Source organism: Anomalospiza imberbis, chromosome 4 (genome assembly GCF_031753505.1).
Source record: "Anomalospiza imberbis isolate Cuckoo-Finch-1a 21T00152 chromosome 4, ASM3175350v1, whole genome shotgun sequence".
NCBI classification, from domain to species: Eukaryota; Metazoa; Chordata; class Aves; order Passeriformes; family Viduidae; genus Anomalospiza; species Anomalospiza imberbis.
The window spans coordinates 27,997,117-28,003,116 of record NC_089684.1 but is presented as its reverse complement, the minus strand read 5'-3'; positions in this window follow the sequence as shown (position 1 = coordinate 28,003,116).

Here is a 6,000-nt window from a genome sequence, read left to right as displayed (position 1 = left end):
TACTGTCATTGAATGTACTTAAAAACCCTAATGTTTGTTTTAAAGATTTTTTTTTTTATATTTTTAAGGAAGGCAGCGAATTATTGTTCCAAATGTTAATAAGTTATTCCTATGAAGTTTTTAACTTCAGTAAACAAAGTCATAACAATTAATTTAAGCATTTGTTTACTCTAAAACAATCTTTGCAGTTTAGACTGTTTTGAATAAACAGAAATGTTTTACAGAAAACTTTCTTTTTCATAAACTTCTTTTTCTCCTATCCTTGTTTAAGTATATTAAAAAAAACAAACATTTTCAATACTATATTTTAACTGGAAGTCTTTTGATAACAATTTCCATTGCAACAAATAGGAAAGTTCCCTGGCAGAATGCACCTTTCAATCAATGATGGACAGAAGCATGCCCACCTTCGAAGCTGTAAACATCCAGGAAGTCCATCCCAGAACAACACATTTCTTCAGGTAGGCACATAGCAAGATCTTCATTGTTATTGTAAAAACAAATGCCCATCATTTTTTTTCTGAATTTAGCTCATTTGTGTTTTGAATGGTAGCAAGTAGCATCTCAGTCTGCAGAGAATTAAAACCATACCGTCATTAATGATGTTTTAAGCTCCTAAATAAAAAAGTTTAGTTCTAGGAAGAGCAAGTACTGACTGAAATAGCGAAATAGCAAATACTGACTGAAATAGCAAAACACACACATTTAGCACAAAAGACCTTGTAGGAAATGAGCCTTTCCATTTAGACTTGTCACCATCAATGCTCCTATGAGCAATAGAGATACTTCTATCTAATCTCCCAAGATCTATATTTGTCACATGCATATTGCTGGTAGTACTTTGATAATTTTGTGCTCTGTATGCTTATTCACATTACTGGTCTCTCTAGTGCTCACATGCTTCCCATTTTAATATAGATTTCTGGGAATCTAAGTCATGGTTTGATTACCAAGACTGCATCTGGTAGCTTCAAAATGCCAGGAATGAAGACTTCACAGAACTCATTAAATGTTTGCATGGCTGAAAGAGTATGAAGCAAACGTGTTTTGCAAAGAGAATTGTTTGGGTTTTTCCCATTAAGGTCTTGGAACAATTATTCTCTCCCAAGAATCCTCCCTGATGAGGACAGGAGGAAAAATGTAATAGCTCAGAAGTGACTGTATTCTACTTCTTTGCAGTCTGACAGTCCTGTGTCTGAAATTTCTTCCCAGAGTACCATTTCCTATTTTGAATTCATTCATCTCCCTTCAAAGCTGATTCTGAAATTCAGAGTGACTTCAAGAGGACACAGTGCACCAATGCTGGCCATTTTTAAAACTTCTCCCTCACACCTTTGGATGACATTTATCTACCCCAATGTGCCTCCCATTGCTGTGAGTCAAGAATGTACATGCAGAGGGTGACCTGGCTCAAAAAGGACCATGGAAAAGACTAACAGCATCACAGGCAGTAAGAAATCACCATGGAGCTTCAAAACCAAGGACTCTAGTGTGATTCTTTTGTAGCCAAATTGGGCTACTCGGCTCTCATGACCAAACATGCTCCCATTTCTTGTGGCATCCTTCTTTCATTCTGTGGTGCGAGCAACAAGGGAATTCCTCACTGTCTTACTACTCAGGAACTCTGGCCACTGGGACTGTCCTTTTCCTTGCTTCTCTGGACCAGAGTAAAAAAGGACAGGATCTGAAAATGCTACTGTGTCCTGCCAATCTTTGGTACATAGATAGGTGGGAGAAAAAAAATAATGAGGGGTTGGTGTTTGTTTGTTTATTTGGCCTTTTTGTGTGCTTGCATACCTGATTTTTTCTGAGGTGGCATTCTCAAAGGCTTAAAGTGACATTTGGGCTTATATTCACATTGAAAGCCACTGGGAGCTGACTGAGCATATATTTTCTGCAGCTGTCTAAGAAAAAGGCAGCTTTTATTATTTTGTCTTAATTAAATGTGCTAAGTGTGATGCACTAGGTATAGCCTGCACGTCATTCACATTTCCCATCAGTGCTCTGCAGCAGTGCCAGTTTCTTCTGTGCAAGTTGAGGAACTGTAGTGCAGGGGCTTCCTATCTCCTGAAGCCCAGGGCAAGAGGTGTGGCAGCCCAGGCTGCACATCTGCATGGCACCAACTCAGGGCCCAGCTTGCTGAGGTGTGTTTGTGCAGCACATCTTGGGCAAGAAATTGGAGCAGATGTCCTGGGATGCAGATCAGTTGAGATATGAGATTCTGGGTGAGTCAAGGCACAATATTTCATCCCAGTGACTCTGAGGACTTAAATGCAGCCTTCAGGCACCTGAAACTGGTATCCTCTACATCCTCAGGTTAAACAGGGGGCAAAGAAGTTCTCATATGTTTAAAATTACAGAGAACTTATACAGGCCCCAAAGTCTTCTGCTCTGAGTGGTACCAGGGCTTTTGGCCTCCTCTGACTTCAGTTCATGCTTGTTTGTCTTAAGATTTTTAGGCCACTGGCGTGACCAGAATTAGCTGCAGTGTAGAAAACCCCTAACAATTCATATTTTATAAATTGCAGTTTTCTTATGATGTGGAGTATCTTACAGTGCAATGAAATACCTCCCTTATTGGTCTACTAGTCATTAAATAATTCCTCCAACTCAGTTTATGCTTTTCTGTTGCCAACTTTGAGACTTATACTGCTTTCTCGGTTAAATCATCGGCTCCTAATGATCCAACTGAATTTTTATGTCCAACCTATCCCCCAGGAGACTTTTATATACACTGCAATGATACTGGTTTGCTTGGGCCCTGGCAGTTAAGTGTTCTAGCACCTTCTTTTACAGCCTTTGATACATTTCTGAGAAAGCGAGTGCTTAGACTATTTATGAGAAATCAGAATGGCAGTTGTGCTAAGACTGCAAACACAAAGCACATGCTGAGCTCTATTTAGATGCTCCAAGCTTTGCCTGAAATGAAAATTCTCCCCTGTACTGATCATTTGTTTTGTCATTGCTATTGCTGCCCTAGTGCTGCCTTAGTTACTGCAATCAGCATGAGTGAAGGCACTGGGAGTTTGGCACTGGAGAGATGTCTCAGCATGAGGGAGCCTGGAGGGTTTCTGACCATGTACCTTTATCACTCAGGCTCTTTGGGGGTGTCTCACAAAACCTACCTGTTATATTTGATGCTGCATTAAGTAAAATAAAACTACAAAACAAATGTTTTAGGCAGTTTAATTTTTGAAAATCCCGGCATTTCTGGACTATCAGAAACATAAATGCAAACATAAATAGAAAAAAAAAATCCCCACATGATTTGAATATTTTCAAAACAAAAGATTATGCTGTTGTGTTTCACAATATTTTCATTTCAGCTTAAGGTTTTATTTGTTTAGCTTTTAATTTAAAAAGTAAACAAGGCAAGTTTGGGATGAAGCACAATATTTTCTTACTTTTTACATTAACTCTTGAGGAGAAATATTTTTAGTGCAAAACTAATGGGGTTTTTTTTAGGATCAGCATCTTTCTGCACATGCTTTCACATACCAACATTTTCAGAGGTTTCCAGTCCAGTTATTCAACCAAAAAAAATCAATTACTATCTGAGCCCTTGCTAGGAGACAAACTAGTTGAGATGAGGGCAGCTTTCACAGATTTGCTTGTTTCTTTCTCTTCTTGCTCAGATTCTGGCTTCCACCTCAGGGCCAGGTATTTGTTGTGGAAGGCATTGCTAGGTATCTCCTCTTTCTGGCAGGGACACCATCCTTCTACATCTGCTGAATTGCTTATCAGTTTTTTTTTTTTTTGCTTCTCCCTATTGTTCCCTCTGACATAAAACTCAGGTTGTGCATTCATCTCCCCTGCCACGAAGCATCCAAGGATAAGACACCTACATGCCCTACTTGCAAGATGCCATTGCAACTATTTTGGGGCAGGTGACCCAAGTAGATCTTGCCTCTCTGCCTCTGGAGGGCTGGGTAGCAAGTAGCTGAGAACAGAGATCCAGTCAGGCAGCTGAGCTCTGGTGGGTTGGATGCCCCTGTGCTGCTTATGATGGAGATGGGGCAATGGCATTTCTCCCTGCTGTGAAAGTCCCTGCCAGCCTGGCACATAGACTGGCTTTTTTTCTTTTTGTTTTTCAGTTTTACACCAAGACTCCAACTCCTGAATTCATCTGGAAACATTTTTCCTGCAATACAGGTTTATAAACTTATTCACTGTAGTCCAAAACAGGAAGATAATGTTGTGTCTCTTTTTGATTTCAGGTTTCTCTGCTTCATTGGGTGAGGGATGTATTAGGCTAAAAGAAGTTTGTGGGTTTTTTAAATTTTTTCTTAAAATCATTGACACCGCTTTCTTCCTTCAGAGCATTGAGATCACTGTATGAGGCAAATCTCTCTTTTGGAGCCTGAATTCCTGTGCAGTAATGCAAGTCAGTGTGCCCATAATTTGGAACATACTGGGGTGTTAGAGAATAAGGCATTAGCTGAGGAAGAAGGCAGAGTTTGAGGGAGACATGTTTTGTTTTAGGACAAGAATGTGTGTGCTGTGTGCATGCAAACCAGTAGTAATTGGTGTTCTCTGCAGGCAGCAGGATTGAGATTTCTCTCAATAATTTAAATTTATTTTTAAAACTTGTTATTTTCCCTTTCCTTGTGTTATAGTTTGCAGTCTTCATTTAGATGGTAGAGTTCTTTGGTGTTTTGAGAAATGCTGTGTAAATAATAAGCTAACGATTCCTATTCATCAATTCTTGTTCATGCTGTTTGGGACCATTAGGCAGACACTGAGCCCCCTCCTACCCGTGTCAAATTGCTGTGTGATTTCTAAATAATGATTTTGTGTCATATAGCTTAGGTTAACAGAAGCTCCTGGACTGAAAACATGATACTAATACTTTAGTATTGTAAACATATGTAATAAAAGGCTGCCTTATGTAGTGCAGTTTCTCTCATACTGGATCTGCAGATTTTATATGATTTGCAATCACCATTATTACAAGATCTAGGAAGAGATTTGTACAGCATCAGTGTCATGCTAGCTCCCATTAAAATCAAAGGGAGTTTTTCTGCTAGCTGCAGTAAAGCAGCTAGACAGCACTGAACCACAGGGTTAGAGGCACATCCTTCCAATTACAGGTAGCTCAATCAAACCCCTTTGTACTCCTGTGTACTTATTAAATGGATACCACACGGGGATATGTGGAATCCCCCCCACCGGGGGAAAGAACAAAGCAAGTCAAGTTGATAATCTTCTGTCACTCTGTGCTGTAGCATAGCAGTCTTCTGTTTATTGGCATGTTTTGGGATTTGAAGTTATGCCATTGCAAAAATACCCTTTTAAATATATCACAACAGTTCATTAGGTTGAGACCCTAAGTCATAATTTAATAAATCTATTCCAGAAACTGCCAGAGGAATCTACTCTGAGGCTTGCAGCTGTATTTCCCTATCCGGTCTGGAGTAAGATTTCAACCTGAGTATGTGCAGTAGATTTCATTCCTCTGATTATTCAGATACCTGCAGGTAAATTTTCAGGCTTAGTGAAAAGAGGAGAATTTGCCACAAAGGGAAAAAACTTGAAAACTAATGTCTAAGCTCTCTTTTGGAAATTGTGAACCTTAAATTGTAGGCCCAGAATGAGCATTTCTATGAAAAATAGGCTGCTAAATTATGAATTCTTTAGTTTTAAAATGCTTTAAGTTGACTTCTGCACATACAGTTTCATGCAAGAAGCTATAGGTGACAAGAAAAAAATCTTCTGAAAATTATGAGCCACACTGTTGTAGATGTCGGCGAACCCAATGGGAAGAATGATGATGTCTGACTTATTTCAGAAGGCTGAATGATTTCTTTATTATAATTATGCTATGATACATTAATATACTATATAAAAGAGGATACTAAAAACTACATGCTACTCTCTCTAACTATCATATCTAATTCCCTCACAACTCGTGACCCTGTTCTTCAGAGTCCAGACACAGGTGGATCCGATTGGCCATCAGGCCCAAACAATCCACCGTGTTCCAACCAAGCATTTGCTCTA